Raw genomic sequence first — 18,284 nt, 5'->3', positions numbered from 1 at the left:
AATGCTTTACATTGACATTGGGTATTCCAGTTATATTGTCTGTAACACATAGTGCTAGAAACTCAACAGCCATATTGATATGCATATAAATTCTACGTTGAAAAGTAAAATTCATTTTTTTCCATGTTAACAAAAGGGTTTGTCTCATGTTTGTTGTTGTTTTATTTTTTTTTTACAAGATTGACTTTGATATAGATTCATTGAAATATTACAGACAATGGGGGGAATTTACTAAGAAATTGCACATGCCGGTTCAAAATTAGCCCAATTTATTTTTTTAATATTTATTTTGGTGCAAAATATTGTTATAAAAATACATCATGCTTCAGGTGAGCTAAGGAATAGAAATGTGTCTACTACGCCTTGTGTATGGCATAAACTGAAGTATATGTAGTTATGTGCCCCATTTCAAAAAGTAAAACTCCATTTTCACCAACTAGCAGTCTCATCCTATGGTCGTTAATTAATAAATAAATTAAAAAATATCCTCAATATTTTTATTATCTGACACAGATCTGATCACATATCTGACAGATCTGATCACAGATTATCTGACAAAGATCTCATTACAGATTATCTGACACAGATTTGATCACAGATTCTCTGACACAGATCTGATCACAGATTATTTGACAGAGATCTGATCACAGAATATCTGACACAGATCTCATCACAGATTATCTGACACAGATCTCATCACAGATTATCTGACACAGATCTCATTACAGATTCTCTGACACAGATCTGATCACAGATTCTCTGACACAGATCTCATCACAGATTATTTTACAGAGATCTCATCACAGATTATCTGACACAGATCTCATCACAGATTATCTAACACATCTCATCACAGATTATCTGACACAGATCTCATCACAGATTATCTGACACAGATTTTATCACAGATTATCTGACACACATCTGATTACGAATTATCTGACAGAGATCTGATCATGGATTATCTGCCACAAATCTGATCACGGATTATCTGACACAGATCTGATCACAGATTATCTGACACAGATCGGATCACAGATTATCTGACACATATCTGACACAGTCACTCATATCATGTATCCTAAATGTGCAATGGCATCTACCTGTAAATACATCAGTCAGAGGGACAAAAAGCTTGTATTAACTCTTTCTAGACACAGGAATTTCTTATTTCAATGCTTTTCTTTATTCTTCCCTGCTTTCCAAGAGCTCTACCTTTTTATTTTTCAGTCAACATTACCATATGAGGTCTAGTTTTTTTTACAGTTGCATTTTTAATGGCACTTGGTTACTATTGACAGCAGCATCAAAGGGGTTAAATTGCCATCATCAGATTTATCTCCCATCACAGCAGTTGTTGAAGGGTGTCTGTATAACACAGCAGGCACCCACTGCCAATGGAGGGGGCTCAGCTGCTGAAGCTGCTCATTACAACAGTTACTGGTTTCTGACAAACATATATAGCGGATGTTGGGGAAAGAGTGATTGAACCTTGCACTTTTATATAGAAATGTCTAATTATTTTATATGAGAAAGAAAGGGTGGGATAAGTCACCTCTAGCTGTACAAATAAATGGCAAATCAAAGATGTATGTGATGCAAGTTTTCAAGCTAAAGGTAATCAGCTGATTGAAAGCTCTAAAATTCTGTAATCCATACATTTTTAAACACTAATAATTGAAATTCACAGAACCTGTTCCAGCATGCAGGGTACAAGTGTACAACAGTACAAGTTGTGCATTCTGGACATACAGTGGCATGTAAAAGTTTTGGCACCCCTGGTCAAAATTACTGTTATTGTGAACAGTTAAGCAAGTTGAAGATGAAATGATCTCTAAAAGGCCTAAAGTTAAAGATGACACATTTCCTTTGTATTTTAGGCAAAATCTATATATATGTTTTCATCTTTTACATTTTAAAAACTGCAACAAGTAAAATGGGCCGATGCAAAAGTTTGCACCCTGCATGGTTAGTACCTAGCCGCACTCCCTTTTGAAAGTATCACAGCTTGTAAACACTTTTTGTAGCCAGACAAGAGTCTTTCAATTCTTATTTGAGGGATTTTCATCTATTTTTCCTTGGAAAATTCTTTCAGTTCTGTGAGATTCCTGGGTCGTCTTGCATGCACTGCTATTTTGAGGTCTAGCCACAGATTTTCAATGAAGTTCAGATCAGTAGACTGTGAGGGACATTGTAAAATCTTCAGTTCCCGCCTTTTGAGGTAGTCTATTGTGGATTTTTATGTGTGTTTAGGATCATTATCCATTTGTAGAAGCCATCCTCTTTTCAACTTCAGCTTTTTTTTACAGATGGTATTACAAGTATGTTTGTATCAAGAATTTGTTGAAATTTCATTGAATCCATTCTTACCCGTGAAATATTCCCCATGCCATTGGCTGCAACACAACCTCAAAGCATGATTGACCCACCCCAATGCTTAATCTTTGACGTACCTTTGATCACTGTGGCCAAAAAGTTCTATTTTAACTTCCTCAGTCCATAGGACTTGTTTCCAAAATGCATCAGGCTTGTTTAGATGTTCTTTTGCATACTTCTGACGCTGAATTTTATGGTGAGGACGCAGGAGAGGTTTTCTTCTGATGACTCTTCCATGAAGGCCATATTTGTGCAGGTGAATAGTAGAACAATGTACCACAACTCCAGAGTCTGCTAAATCTTTCTGAAGGTCTTTTTCTTCTGAAGGGTTCTGATTTGTCTCTCTAGCAATCCTACGAGCAGCTCTCACATAAATTTTGCTCAGTCTTCAAGACCTTATCTTGACCTCTACTGTTCCTGTTAACTTCTATTTCTTAATTACATTTCAAACTAAGGAAAGGGCAACTTGAAACCCCTTTGTTATCTTCTTATAGCCTTATCCTCCTTTGTGGGCCTCCACCATTTTCATTTTCACAGTGCTAGGCAGCTGCTTAGAAGAACCCATGGCTGCTGTTTTTTGGCACTAGATTAGAGGAGGCTGAGTTTTTATAAAGCTGAGAAATTTGCATCACCTGACCTTTCCTAATGATGACAGGAAGCAAGCAATAACACTAAAAGGCTAGTTAAAATTTGAAACCTTGGTCAAAGTTATCTGAGCACACAAATCTCCAAGGGTGCCCAAACTTTTGCATTGGCCCATTTTCCTTTTTTGTCATTTTTAAAATATAATAAGGGACAATATAAGCTTTTTTTGCCTAAAACACAAAAAAAAATGTGTCATCTTTAGACATCAGATCATTTCATCTTCAACTTGCTTAACTGTTCACAATAATGGTAATTTTGACCAGGGGTGCCCAAACTTTTTCATGCCACTGTATTTCATGGTTTTTCTGCAATATCTATTTTCATCATGCTAGTAATCTTTCAGAATAACTAGCAGATCCATTGATAAGTGCAACACATCGGATCAGATTTGGAGTAAAGCTTACTTACTCTTTACATTTGACAAAAAGTGTAAGTTCATATATTTAACTGGTCTTTCAATATATACTTAGATATTCCTCTATTCTCCTATGTGACACGATATGACTTACTTTGTATTTTTACTGGACACCAGATGTGGTCTGAATTTTCATAAAGTTATTAGATGTGGTCTGCATATTAAGTTTGCTACTAATATTGTCTGCATATTGAAGTGGACACTACATGTGTGTCTGAATATTAAACCAGACATTAGATATTGATCTAAATATATAACTGCACATAAGTTTTAGTCTGTATGTTAGAATGGTCAATTCATATTATTCTGATTATAAGTTTTATTTCATGTCAGTCTTCACATTTCTAATCCAACAAAACTCTTTCAGCAGCCAACATGATTGTCATTAAAGGGTCACTATCATCTCATTTAAAGTAGCAGTCCATTGATTTTTGTTTTCATTTTGTTAGACCTCATTAACATATCTGTGAAACATGGTCTAAATATGGACTACATTGCATAGACTTGCTAAAGGTCTCCATAACCGAATAGGCACATATGAGGCTATTGAGTCCAGGTCAGGAGAACTGTGGCCAGTCCATACAACATGGGCTGTACAAGGGATGTCTTGAAGTCAGCTGAACTAATTCCCGAATATACAGTACAGACCAAAAGTTTGGACACACCTTCTCATTTATTTTTCTATATTTTCATGAATTTGAAAATTGTACATTCACACTGAAGGCATCAAAACTATGAATTAACACATGTGGAATTATATACTTAACAAAAAAGTGTGAAACAACTGAAAATATGTCTTATATTGTAGGTTCTTCAAAGTAGCCACCTTTTGCTTTGATGACTGCTTTGCACATTCTTGGCATTATCTTGATGAGCTTCAAGAGGTAGTCACCGGAAATGGTTTTCACTTCTCAGGTGTGCCCTGTCAGGTTTAATAAGTGGGATTTCTTGTCTTATAAATCAGTTGTGTTGTGCAGAAGTCGGGTGGATACACAGCTGATAGTCCTACTGAATAGACTGTCAGAATTTGTATTATGGCTAAAAAAAGCAGCTAAGCAAAGAAAAATGAGTGGCCATCATTACTTTAAGAAATGAAGGTCAGTCAGTCCGAAAAATTGGGCAAACTTTGAAAGTGTCCCCAAGTGCAGTTGCAAAAACCATCAAGCGCTACAAAGAAACTGTATCACATGAGGAACGCTCCATGAAAGGAAGACCAAGAGTCACCTCTGCTTCTGAGGATAAGTTTATCCGAGTCACCAGCCTCAGAAATCGCAGGTTAACAGCAGCTCAGATTAGAGACCAGGTCAATGCCACACAGAGTTCTAGCAACAGACACATCTCTACAACAACTGTTAAGAGGAGCAGCAGGCCTTCATGGTAAAATAGCTGCTAGGAAACCACTGCTAAGAACAGGCAACAAGCAGAAGAGACTTGTTTGGGCTAAAGAACAAAAGGAATGGACATTAGACCAGTGGAAATCTGTGCTTTGGTCTGATGAGTTCAAATTTGAGATCTTTGGTTCCAACCACCGTGTCTTTGTGCGACGCATAAAAGGTGAACGGATGGACTCTACATGCCTGGTTCCCACCGTGAAGCATGGAGGAAGAGGTGTGATGGTGTGGGGGTGCTTTGCTGGTGACACTGTTGGGGATTTATTCAAAATTGAAGGCATACTGAACCAGCATGGCTACCACAGCATCTTGCAGCGGCATGCTATTTCATCCGGTTTGCGTTTAGTTGGACCATCATTTATTTTTCAACAGGACAATGACCCCAAACACACCTCCAGGCTGTGTAAGGGATATTTGACCAAGAAGGAGAGTGATGGGGTGCTACACCAGATGACCTGGCCTCCACAGTCACCAGACCTGAACCCAATCGAGATGGTTTGGGGTGAGCTGGACTGCAGAGTGAAGGCAAAAGGGCCAACAAGTGCTAAGCATCTCTGGGAACTCCTTCAAGATTGTTGGAAAACCATTTCCGGTGACTACCTCTTGAAGTTCATCAAGAGAATGCCAAGAGTGTGCAAAGCAGTCATCAAAGCAAAAGGTGGCTACTTTGAAGAACCTAGAATATAAGACATATTTTCAGTTGTTTCACACTATTTTGTTAAGTATATAGTTCCACATGTGTTAATTCATAGTTTGATGCCTTCAGTGTGAATGTACAATTTTTATAGTCATGAAAATATAGAAAAATCTTTAAATGAGAAGGTGTGTCCAAACTTTTGGTCTGTACTGTATATAATTTGACTAATATTACCTTTCTTTCTTTCTATCTATCTGAAAATTCATGGCTTCCTTCTTCTCAGTTAAGTCATGTGATATTCTGTTGACCCCTTGAGAATTACTTGCCTTTATGTTTTTGAAGGCGGCAATCATCTCAGTTACCAGTGATAAAATTGCATGGACTTTAGCACTGAAGTTCTTCATAGGAGGAGGTAAAAACTCCTAATATAGTTACTGATAATGACTAGACAGCTCCTGTCACATAGTTATAATGTAAGAGATCACAATTCAGGCTCCATGACTGCATACTTATAATGTATCAGCTTTTTTAGAAGAATATAGAACAGGAGAATAATAATACTATTACAACAGCATGCAGATATAGTACTGGCTCTGACTGCCTATGTGTTGCTGTACTTATGTGTTAGAGCAGAACACAGAGAAATAAAATGCATGGTAAAATCTAGGAATCAAGATGGAGACTGAAAAGAAGCAAAGAGGAGATTGCAAAGAAGTATATCATGTGTAAAAGTGGTAATCTTTATTTTTATATAGCGCCAACATATTCTCCAGCGCTTTACATACATTATCATGGCTGTCCCCAATGGGGCTCACAATCTACATTCCCTATCAGTATGTCTTTGGAATGTGGGAGGAAACCGGAGAACCCGGAGGAAACCCACACAAACACGAGTAGAACATACAAACTCCTTGCAGATGTTGTCCTTGATGGGATTCAAACCCTGGAACCCAGTGCTGCAATGCTGCAGTGATAACCACTGAGCCACTGTGCTGCCAACGTGTGGTGTCATAAGCCAGGCTATAGATGTGTACTATCCGAAAAGTCATAAGGTGTAATCACCTCCCAATGGGGCAATTTACTTAGTCTCCTAGCACTCTGTGGGTGATTGTTAGATATTGAGCTCAGTTATTTCAGACACCTCTTGTGCTGTTCCTGTGGATATCCTGTTACTGACTCAGCTTTGTCCTGACTATGTCTAATCTTTTGTCCCTCCTGATTTTGTTAATGCCAAAGTGGCAAAAAACCTTGTTGTACCCTTGCTAAAATGATGTTTTCCTATGAAAGTTACTCCTATTGACAATTCACCTTTCACTCAGGCTGTGGTGAATTATATCACTAAGGCTAGAATCACACTAGCATCGGATGCGATATGCTAATGATACTGCTGCGAGTGGGAGCCGAGTGTCAGTGCTCTGTGCTCCCATCCTCTCGCATGAGAGAATCACAGCCCATGTGCGGAGGAGACGGGGAAGTAATTTCTCCATCTCCTCCATTGCCTGTCTCGGCGTATATCAGACTGCACTACTGGGATGACATCTGAGTGCAGTCCAATGTTTCACACGCACCCATAGACTTGTATGGGTGTGTGTGAGCCGTCTCGCTGCCAATCGCAGCATGCCGCAATTGTTTTTTCATGCTGATTCAGCATGAGAAGATAATTGCACATCTGCGCTGCCCCATAGTTTGACATTGGGCCGAGAGCTATCAGATAAAACATTGGATAGCCATGTTATATGCCAATGCCAATCATACCTGACTTCTACAACCAGCTGTTGGGCACACATGGAATCACCAAGCTACATCTTAGGGGGGCATATAACCTGCTCTGAATTAGGAAGGTAGATGAGTGGAAGACAGCATTTTGTTACGGGTCCGGCTGGTGGAACCTTTGTGCTTCGGTACAAGGAGAGACCAGAGGGGCGTAACTAAGTGCCTACTCGGACCGACCCAGGTCACACGGCGGTTTAGTCGACTCCGTGAACCAGGGAGGGACCGGGCATGTGAACCAGGTACCACTCTGGGACAGACCTTGTGTTAGAGCAGTTGACTTCCACGGGTCAGATGACAGGAGCTGACAAGTACAGTGGATGAGCATGGCAGGAAGGCTGACGGGTGGACCGGGTAGATAAGCAGGCTGGTACGGCAGATAGCCAGACAGGTGCTCCGGGTAGGCAAGCAGGCGGGCACGGCAGGTAACTGGCAGGTGCTCCAGGTAGGCAGGCTGGCGGGCATGGCAGGTTACTGGCAGGTGCTCCAGATAGGCAGGCTGGTGGGCACGGCAAGTAACTGGCAGGTGGCGGGCAGGACTGTTAGACAGACTGGTGGGCTGGACTGTTAGACAGACTGGCGGGCAGGACTGACAGGCTGAGGAAAGTGTTAGCACACAAAACAACAACCTTGCACAGGCACCTGCATTTTGGAGGAGGTGCCCTATATAGGAGAAGTCCTCTGGCCATTGGTCGGGGACTCTTTAGGACGGCGCGCGTGGCCCCTTTAAGAGGGAGGGAGCGCGCGCCCTAAGCATAGTGCCCGGGAAGCTGCGTGCGCTGTGCCCCACAGCAGCAGCAGGGGAGCAGGAAGACGTGGGACCGGGATCGTGGGGGTGAGGTGCCTTCTGCTGGGCAGAGACGCCGATTTACAGTACCCCCCTTTACATCCCCTCTTCTTTAGGCCCGCGAGAAATTTTTTAAGAAGATGAGGGGCATGAATGTTCTCCCTGGGTTCCCAAGACCTCTCCTCCGGGCCAAACCCCTTCCAATCCACAAGAAAGAAAGTCTTTCCTCTTACCCTCTTGGTTGCCAAAATGTTTTCTACCTCAAAGAGACTGGAGCTGGGGTGGTACCTGGATCATCAGAGAATGAATTAAGAACAACTGGTTTGAGGAGGGATACATGAAAGGAGTTGAGAATCCGTAAGGTGACCGGGAGTTTCAGCTTGTAAGCCACGGGATTGATTTGGTTCAGAACCTCGAACGGACCGATGAAACGCGGACCCAACTTATAAGAAGGTATCTTGAGATGGACATATTTGGAGGAAAGCCAGACCTTGTCTCCCGGACGGAAATGAGGAGGATCCAGACGTCTCTTATCAGCATGTTTCTTCATCCACTCGGAGGACTGTAGAAGTGCAGATCTAGTGTCTTCCCAAATAGCCGAAAATTCACTGACAAGAGACTCCGCGGCAGGAGTGTCCACTGAACAGGAGACGGGAAACGGAATCGGGGGGGTGTCGACCGTAGACCACAAAAAACGGGGATTTAGTAGAAGACTCGCTCTCATGGTTGTTATAGGAGAACTCGGCCCAGGGCAGGAGCTCAACCCAATCACTATAGTGAGCGTTGACAAAGTGCTGAAGAAATTTGGTAAGGATATGGTTGATACGTTCCACTTGACCATTGGACTGAGTATGATAAGCAGAAGAGAAATCCAAAGAGACATCCAGCAGCTTGCACATGGCTCTCCAGAAGCGCAAAGTGAATTGAACTCCGTGATCCGAGACAATGTGGAGGGGTAATCCGTGGAGACGGAAGATGTGATGGATGAAGTCCTTAGCCAGCACAGATGCAGACGGAAGACCAGGCAGAGGGATGAAGTGGGCCATCTTAGAAAAGCGGTCGGCGACCACCCAAATGACAGTACAACTGGCAGAAACAGGGAGACCCGTGATGAAGTCCATTGCAATGTGTTGCCACGGAGTGGAAGGCACAGGAGGAGGAAGAAGACAGACGGCTGGAAGGTGCCTGGGAACCTTGTTACGGGCACAAGAGGAACAAGCCGCGACAAAGTCCGCAACATCATTACGCAGGGAAGGCCACTAGTAATATCGGGCGACGAGCAGAAAGGTCTTCCTCTGGCCAGCATGACCGGCTAGTTTGGATGAATGGCCCCAGAGTAGAACCTTCTTTCGATCTGGAACCGCTACAAAGGTCTTAATGGGTGGAAGATGAGACTGATCAACCAGAGCAACAGTCATTACTTTGGAGGGGTCAATGATATGTAGAGGCTCCTCCTCTTGGTCAGAAGACAGGAATGAGCGGGATAGAGTGTCAGCTTTAATGTTCTTGTCCGCCGGGTGGTAGTGCAGAGTGAAGCAGAATCGGGCAAAGAATAGAGACCACTTGGCCTGACGCGGACCTCCAAGCGAGGTTCTTGTGGTCAGTGTAGATGACCACCGGGTGTAGAGCCCCCTCAAGCAAATAGCGCCACTCCTCCAGCGCTAATATGATGGCCAGCAGCTCTCGATCTCCTATGGAGTAGTTGCGCTCGGATGAGGAGAAGAGCTTGGAGAATAAGCCGCAGGTCACTATTCTCCCGGACGAGAATTTCTGGGTGAGCACTGCTCCTGCCCCGGAGGAGGAAACACCAACCTCCAGGAAGAACTGCTTGTTGCAATCCAGACGGTGTAGCACAGGAGCGGAGGAGAAGGCTTGTTTAAGGGAGACGAAGGCCTTCTCTGCTTCGGAAGTCCATTCCCTGGGATTTGCTCCTTTACGGGTGAGCGCAGAGCAGTCCGGGAGGAGAAATGAGGAATGAAGAGGTGGTAATATTTTGTGAAGCCCAGGAATCGCTGAATCACCTTCAACCCCTCCGGTCAGGGCCACTTTAAGACGGGAGACACCTTCTCGGGATCCATCCACAGACCAGTCTCGGAGATAATATAGCCCAGGAACAGCAGAAAGGTCTGCTCAAAGAGGCATTTCTCATATTTAGCATATAGTCGATTCTTCCGGAGCCTCAGCAGAATCTGACTAACATCCCTCCGGTGTGAGGGCAGATCCGGAGAGAAAACCAAGATATCGTCCAGGTACACCACCACGCAAGAATATAGGAGATCTCGGAAGATGCTGTTGACCAGCTCCTGGAAGATGGCTGGAGCATAACAGAGACCAAAGGGCATCACGCGGTATTCGTAGTGACCATCCCGGGTGTTGAGTGCCATCTTCCAGTCGTCTCCCTGGCGAATCCGGGCCAAATTGTATGCCCCACGAAGATCGAGCTTGGTGAAGATCTTAGCGCCTTTAAGGACATCAAACAGATCCGAGATGAGAGGCAGGGGGTACTTATTTTTGATGGTGATCTGGTTAAGGCCCCTGTAATTGATACAGGGATGTAGAGAGATGTCTTTCTTCTTGACGAAGAAGAATCCTGCTCCAGCCGGGAAGGAGGATTTCTGGATAAATCCCCTAGCAAGATTCTCCTCTATGTATTCAGACACGGCAAGGGTCTCGACCAGCGACAAAGGGTAGATTCGCCCACGGGGAGGAGAAGCACCAGGTACCAGCCTCCTTTTTGTCAAAGATATCTGCATAGGACAAGTAGGGTGCCAGCAGACCAGGTAGATTAGCTGGACTAGACGGGGGTCGAGCAAGACGAACCAGAACAAGACAGGGCTCATGGCATTCCAGACCGCAACGGAGCACTTCACCAGATCTCCAATTCAGGATGGGCTCATGTCTTTGTAACCAGGGTAGACCAAGGAAGAGGGAGTGAGAGAGACCGGACAGCACATGAAAGGAGATCTTCTCTGAGTACAGCATTCCTACCTGAAGGGTTACAGGTACAGTGACAAGCAAGATGGTCTCTGGGAGAAGCTTCCCATCCACAGAGGCAACCGCCAATGGTTCAGCCAGACGTACGGTAGGAATCTGGTAACGCTCCACGATGGCCTGTTGAATGAGATTCCCAGCGGCTACGGAATCCAGGTGGGCTGTCTCGAAGAAACGGGTCTCACCACTGGAAATGGAAACAGACAGAGTCAAAGATGGAGAGGGTTTACTCTTGCCTAGGACGACCTCTCCGAGCGGTCCTAGACACTGGAGTTTCCCGGCCTCACTGGGCAGGAACGGATCAGATGCTCTATACTGCCACAGTAGAAGCAACTCCCTTCAGCTCGGCGTGTCTCCAGGCGAGACTTGACCATCTTGTATTGGTCAATTTTAGTGTTGAGCGAACATTCTCGACACTGCTCGGTACTCGCCCGAGCATCACGCTACTCAGGATGCTCGGCGAGCACCGAGCATTTCCGGGTTACTCGGGCGGGAGCTCGGGTCTCCGCCCTCCATGTTTGGCGCTCTTTTCAGAGCCAATGAACATGCAGGGATTGCCAGCCAGTCACTGTAATGCTGCAGCCATGTTGGTTGTGGGCATTACAGTGATTGGCTGGCCGCACAGCGTCACCTCGAGTATTTAAAACCGGGCGCCGCCATCTTGGACACAGTCGCTCCGGATTAGACAGTGTAGGGACAGCGCTGCTGATTTAGGGAGAGATATAAACTGCGAAATAGTTAGTGTAGGGTCTGTAAAGGCTGCCAGAACAAACAAACAGTCCTTTCAGGACTAATATCCATCCCAGATACCAGGCAGGCAGGCTGTATAGGAGACACAGTGGTTATACCAGCAAACGCTGCATTACAGTCCTGTGTGATCCTGTTGCTGAAATTGCTGGACTTAGCACCAGGTGTCGGGGGCCATGAAAAATCCTTTTTTTTTCATCTAAATCCTCCTTTTTTTTTCCTCCTTCACACTGTACAAATACCCGTCTTATTAACCTTTTGGTGTGTCCTCCCCCCCCAAAAAAAAGCGTGTCTCTGATTTTTCAGACACAAATATAACTGTTGAAAATAGTCTGGTGTAGGCTAGAGAAACAGAAGTGTTGTTTTGCACTTCCACGGTTCAAACCTCTGTATTATCCATTTTGGGCCATTTGTATCTAAAAAAAAAAACAGTTTGAGTGTGTCGCTCACTGTTCAGCCGCAAATCTATTATTTAAAAAAGTCTGGTATACCCCAGTAAACAATAACTGTGGTTTTGCCATCCCACGGTAAAAAATCTCTATCATTCAGCTTTTGGTATCGCTCACTGTTCAGCCGCAAATATCTCTATTTAAAAAAGTGTGGTATACCCCAGTAAACAATAACTGTGGTTTTGCCATCCCACGGTAAAAAATCTCTGTTATTCAGCTTTTGGTATATTTTCCGTAAAGAAAAACAGTAGTGTCTCCTGACTGTTGTGACACAAAAATATATCTGTTGAAAATAGTCTTGTGTAGGCCCGACATCCCAGTGTGGTTTCGCAGTTCCATGGGTCAAATCGCTGTACTATCCAGTTTTGGGCCTTTGGTATCTAAAAAAAAAAGCAGTTTGAGTGTGTCGCTCACTGTTCAGCCGCAAATATCTCTATTTAAAAAAGTGTGGTATACCCCAGTAAACAATAACTGTGGTTTTCCTCTTCCACGGTTCTAATCTACTCTTTATTACCCTTTTCCCATTGATAGCGCAAGTGTAAGCTATTTTGCTTCATTTACAATGGGCAAGGCGTGTGGCAAGGGACGTGGAAGTGGACGTTCTGGACAGGGCCGACAGGGCCGTGGCCAAGGTGAAAATGTGCCACAACCAACAGCCACATCTTCTCGCTCCCACTTCTTGACCGAATTACTAGGGAAGCACAGAACAACACCAGTATTGAGAACTGATCAGTGTGAACAGGTTATTAATTGGATAGCAGATAATACTTCCAGTTACCTGGGCACCACCACCTCCGGTCTGTCTTCCACACGGTCAACTCTTAGTAGCCGTGAGTCTCGACCGCATACTCCTCCTCACCCTGATGCTCCTTCCTCCCACCATGCCGAGTGTCGTCAGACAGCAAGTGATCCCACACTTGGACACTCTGAAGAGCTGTTCACTGGTCCATTTCCATATTTGGGCCCCTGACCTGATACGCTTGAAGTGGTGGAAGAGGAGATCCCATGTAGCGATGCCCAAATATTTGAACAGCCATGGCCACAGGAAGTCGACGTTGACAATCTGTCACAAGAGGTGGACGATGACGAGACACAATTGCCAGGAAGTGAGGAGGAGGATCGTGGTGCGCAAGTGGAAGAGGAGGAGGTGGTGGATGATCTAGTAACTGACCCAACGTGGAAGGAGGATATGCAGAGTGAGGCCAGCAGCACACAGGGGGAGGGAGGCAGAGTACCCCAACAGGCAGGAAGAAGCAGTGTGGCGGCCGCAGACAGAAGGCAGGCAACCGTTCCCCGTAACACCAACACGAGGGACGTTGCCAGTACAAGCGGTAGGTCTTCCAGAGTCTGGAATTTTTTTAAAGACTCTGCTGATAACCCCAAAAAGGCCATATGTTCCACCTGCCATGCCAGCATCAGCAGGGGTGACAAAACTACCAGCCTGACCACCACCAGCATGATCAGGCACATGGCAGCAAAGCACCCGACTTTGTGGGGCGAAACCCAGAGTCCACGACCAGTGTCAGCGGGTGTCACCACTGCTTCTTCCACTGTTGTTCGTGCAATAGAACCCCCTGTTGTGTGTACAAGGCAATCCCCTGTCCATACTGCATGTAAAGATGACCCCTCCTCTCAGTCTTCACTTGTTATGGCAGTTTCTCAAGAAACAGCATCAACGTCCACATCCACGTCCCACCGCAGCGTTCAATTGTCCATATCCCAGACCTTTGAATGAAAGCGGAAATTCGCAGCTAACGCCCCACAGGCCACAGTCCTAAATTCGCACATTTCACGACTGCTTGCGTTGGAAATGCTGCCTTTTAGGCTGGTGGAGACGGAATCCTTACGCAATCTTATGGCAGTGGCCGTCCCTCGGTACTCGGTCCCCAGCCGACACTATTTTGCCCGGTGTGCCATCCCCTCACTACATAAGCACGTGTCCCAAAGCATCTGCCGTGCCCTCAACAACGCAGTTACTGGGAGAGTCCACCTGACAACGGACACGTGGACAAGTGCTTGTGGCCAGGGACGGTACATCTCTCTGACGGCACACTGGGTAAACATAGTGGAAGCCGGGACCCAGTCGGACCTTGGGACGGAACACATCCTCCCCACACCGAGGATTGCGGGCCCTATGTCAGTCAGAGTTGCCCCCACAGTGTACAGCTCCTGCGCATCCTCCTCCTCCTCATGTTCAGCCTCCATCTCAGATATCACCACATCAGTTACAAGCTGGAAGCATTGCAGTACTGCCTCCGCTAAGCGACAACAGGCTGTGCTGAAACTCATAAGCTTAGGTGATACACCTCACACTGCTTGTGAGTTGTGGACAGCTGTGAAAGAGCAGGCAGATCTGTGGCTGAGACCGCTGAACCTACATCCCGGCATGGTCGTGTGTGACAATGGCCGTAACCAGGTGGCGGCTCTGAGGCGAGGTGAGATCACACATGTACCATGCCTGGCTCATGTGCTTAACCTCGTGGTTCAGCGGTTTCTTAAATCGTACCCCGAGTTGCCAGATCTGCTCGTGAAAGTACGCCGCCTGTCAGCTCATTTTCGCAAGTCGGCTACAGCATCCGCCGCCCTTGCTGTGTTGCAGCAGCGTTTGCAGCTTCCGGCACACCGACTAGTGTGTGATGTCCCCACACGTTGGAACTCTACCCTCCACATGTTGCAAAGGATTTGTGAGCAGAAGAGAGCAGTTGTGGAGTACCAGCTGCAACAAGGCCGTCGATATTCAGGTCAGACTCCACACATAAGACCTCAGGAGTGGACCTGGATGTCTGACATATGTACCATCCTGACAAACTTTGAGGAGGCCACCAAGATGGTGAGTGGCGATGACGCCATCATTAGTGTCAGCATCCCACTTGTCTGTCTTTTGCAACGCTCTCTGCAGAGTATTAAAGAGGAGGCATTGCAGCCAGAGTATGATGAGATGGATCAAGAAGCCGTAGCGGGCGATTACACACAGCCCAGCCTCATCTCATCCCAACGTGCATTGGGGGACAATGAGGGAGAGCAGGAGGAGGAGGAAGAACAGGAGCTGCTATCATGCGTTGTAGACGGTAGTACCTGTACAAGTGTCATACCGTCGGTTCAGCGTGGGTGGCCTGAGGACAGGGGGGAGGAGGAAGAGGAGGAGGAGGAGGAGAGCATGGTCAGTCGTCATCTTGGTAAGGACACGGAAATCTTGCCCGTTACCAGTCTGGCACGCATGGCTGACTTTATGTTACGCTGCCTTAACCGTGACCCTCGTGTTGTCAAAATGTTGGGTGACAGTCATTACTGGTTGGTGACACTTGTAGACCCCCGCTACAAGGAGAACTTTCACTCTCTTATTCCTGAGGTGGAGAGGTCTACAAAAATGGGGCAGTAACAGAAGGCCCTTGCTGCAGAACTCTTAAAAAAATTCCCATCTGAACACGCTAGCGGCAGAGGTCACAGTTCGTTGCCCAACCAAGGCGTACAGGCGAGAGAGATGCAACTCCAATCCAGCAGAGGCAGGGGAACACTGTCAACGTTCTGGGACAGTTTTCTGACACCCGCCCTGAGGCGCAGGGTACTCTCACAAGGAGTGGAAAGTTTCAAAAGATGGTGAGGGAGTACCTTGCCGACCGTACCAGCGTCCTCCGTGATTCCTCTGTGCCTTTTAATTATTGGGTATCCAAGCTGGACACTTGGAATGAACTCGCTCTGTACGCCTTGGAGGTCCTGGCCTGCCCTGCCGCTAGCCTGTTATCGGAGCGTGTTTTTAGTGCCGCTGGGGGAATTATAACTGATAAGAGCACTAGAGATGAGCGTTGTTCTACTCGAACTGTTCGCCAATCTCAAATTCGAGCTGTTTTGGGCGGTGTTCGAGCCGTTCGGCGAACACGAACAATTTGAGAAAAATTCGGCTGTTCGAGGTTATGTTCGATAACTGTTCGTGCACCAAAATCATAACTGGATTTTTTCTCAGTAATGATGAAAATTAATGTTAATACGCAGTTTGAGTGTACAGCGGGGTGGGGGGAGGGGCAGGGGATGGATCTCTGCAGGAACAATGAAGATCTCCATTTTTTTTTCTCTTTCCCGCATTTGCAGTGGGGTGGTGCAATCTGTCAGCCTATCAGCAGCGCACACACGGAGCGAAGTGCTTTTTTTCACACAAGCAAGGGCATGTGTCATTGGCAGTGTATGTCACATGTCCTTGCCCTATAAGACCAAGCCATTTTCCCCGTCGCCACCATTTTCTCACTGCTGCAGCTGCGTGTTAGACGGCACCGCTGTTGCTGTGTGCGCTATACCTTGTTAATTTCAAGCCAATTTTCGCACAAATATACAGATAGCTTGGGAGTAGGGAATAGTTGTGATTGCAGTCCTTTTAAGGACTAGGTTACAGCATTTCCTACGACTTTTATCAGGGAGGTCTGTGCTCTTAAATAGATAGGTTGTGGGAGTAAAGACTAATTGTAATTGGAGTCCTTTTCAGGACTAGGTTACATGAGTTCCTATCAGTTTTTGCCAGGCAGGTCTGTGCCAGTGCTGTGCAAGTTTTTTTCACAGCATTTGGCTGAATCTAGCAAAGCTAATCCTTTTTGGCCTATTGCAGAGTGTGTTAGTCAGTGGAGTAGCCTATCTGTGTTGCAAGATATACCACCTGTGTATAGAATACCAATTTTTTTACTGCACCTAGTGAAGTAAAATCTTTTGGGCATAGCATCATTCTATTAGTCCATCTATACTGACCTCCATCAGGTTGCAAATTAAAAATAATTTTTTTCTTCATTTAGCTCTGAAAAAATATTTGGGCTTCTAGCAGTGTGTGGGACTTGTTCTATTAGTCCTTCTATACTGACCTCCAGCAGGTTGCAAATTGAATATAATTTTTTTCTGCATCTAGCTCTGAAAAAATAGTTGGGCTTCTAGCGGTGTGTGGGACTTGGTCTATTAGTCCATCTATACTGACCTCCATCAGGTTGCAAATTAAAAATAATTTTTTTCTGCATCTAGCTCTGAAAAAATATTTGGGCTTCTAGCAGTGTGTGGGACTTGGTCTATTAGTCCATCTATACTGACCTCCATCAGGTTGCAAATTAAAAATAATTTTTATCTGCATCTACAGTACCTCTGAAAAAATATTTGGGCTTCTAGCAGTGTGTGGGACTATTTGTATTAGTCCATCTATACTGACCTCCATCAGGTTGCAAATTCAAAATAATTTTTTTCTGCATCTAACCCAGCCAATAGTTTTGGCCTAATACCACAGTTTGGCCACTCAGCTCTGCTCGGTTACCATCCATTGTTTTTTTGTGCAAACAACTCCAGAGTTGTGAATTAGTTAACCACCAAAATGAGTGGAAAAAGGCCTGCTGCTGGTGGAAAGGGGAATAGGCGTGTTGGGAAGGGGAAAAAAGGTTGTGTCCGTGGGGTAGGTGTTAAAGCAACAGTAACATCTGCAGAAGAAAGACCATCTTCCAGCCAAACTAAAATGTCTACTTCTTTTAGCGGACAATGTGATAAGATCCCTTTCTTACGGCCACGCCAATCGCTACAAATTCCAGATGAGGCACAAAAACAGCAGGTGCTTCAACGGATATCAAGTGCTCCTTTAAGTGGGCTCTCCTCCACATCAACTTCAACATCACAAATACTCCAGTCCTCAAAGGTGTCACCCAAATCGCACTTGCTTCCTCACAGCTCCCAAATCTCCAGCTGCCCGTCTGAGTATGAGGTAGAACAGATGGTTGAGTCTGCAGAGCTGTTTACTCATACTATAGCCTGGGAATCAGAGGTCAACTCCAGCGCTTCTGTGAATCCAGACGAGGAAATGATCTGCACTGATGCCCAGAATCTTTATGAGTCGGATCCAGGACCAGACGCAGAAGGTTCTGACCATAATGTAGACCCTCATTCCCAAACTGTAACTCCTGTTGGTGGAGACAATGAGGAAGACGATGATAAGACTCAAATACCTGATTGGAGCGACAACTTTAGTTTTTTGTCAGGTCAGGAACAGGTTGGCTCTGAGGACGACGGGTGTGATAACGCACAGGGTGATGATGATGAGGTCGGAGATCCCACTTACTGTCAA

General features: G+C 45.4%; 1 protein-coding gene across 6 annotated transcripts in view; it reads left to right on the top strand.

The window, feature by feature from the left end:
• CTXN3 (cortexin 3) overlaps positions 1 to 18,284 on the top strand; it is a 207,239-nt gene that overhangs the window by 99,859 nt on the left and 89,096 nt on the right. The gene's annotated exons all lie outside the window — the stretch shown is intronic.

The sequence above is a fragment of the Phyllobates terribilis genome, unplaced genomic scaffold (genome assembly GCF_046119375.1).
Source record: "Phyllobates terribilis strain yellow unplaced genomic scaffold, ASM4611937v1 Scaffold_1__5_contigs__length_1240528914, whole genome shotgun sequence".
In the NCBI taxonomy this organism is placed as follows: domain Eukaryota; kingdom Metazoa; phylum Chordata; class Amphibia; order Anura; family Dendrobatidae; genus Phyllobates; species Phyllobates terribilis.
The sequence above is the reverse complement of the archived record's forward strand: the minus strand, read 5'-3'. Positions and strand labels throughout refer to the sequence as shown.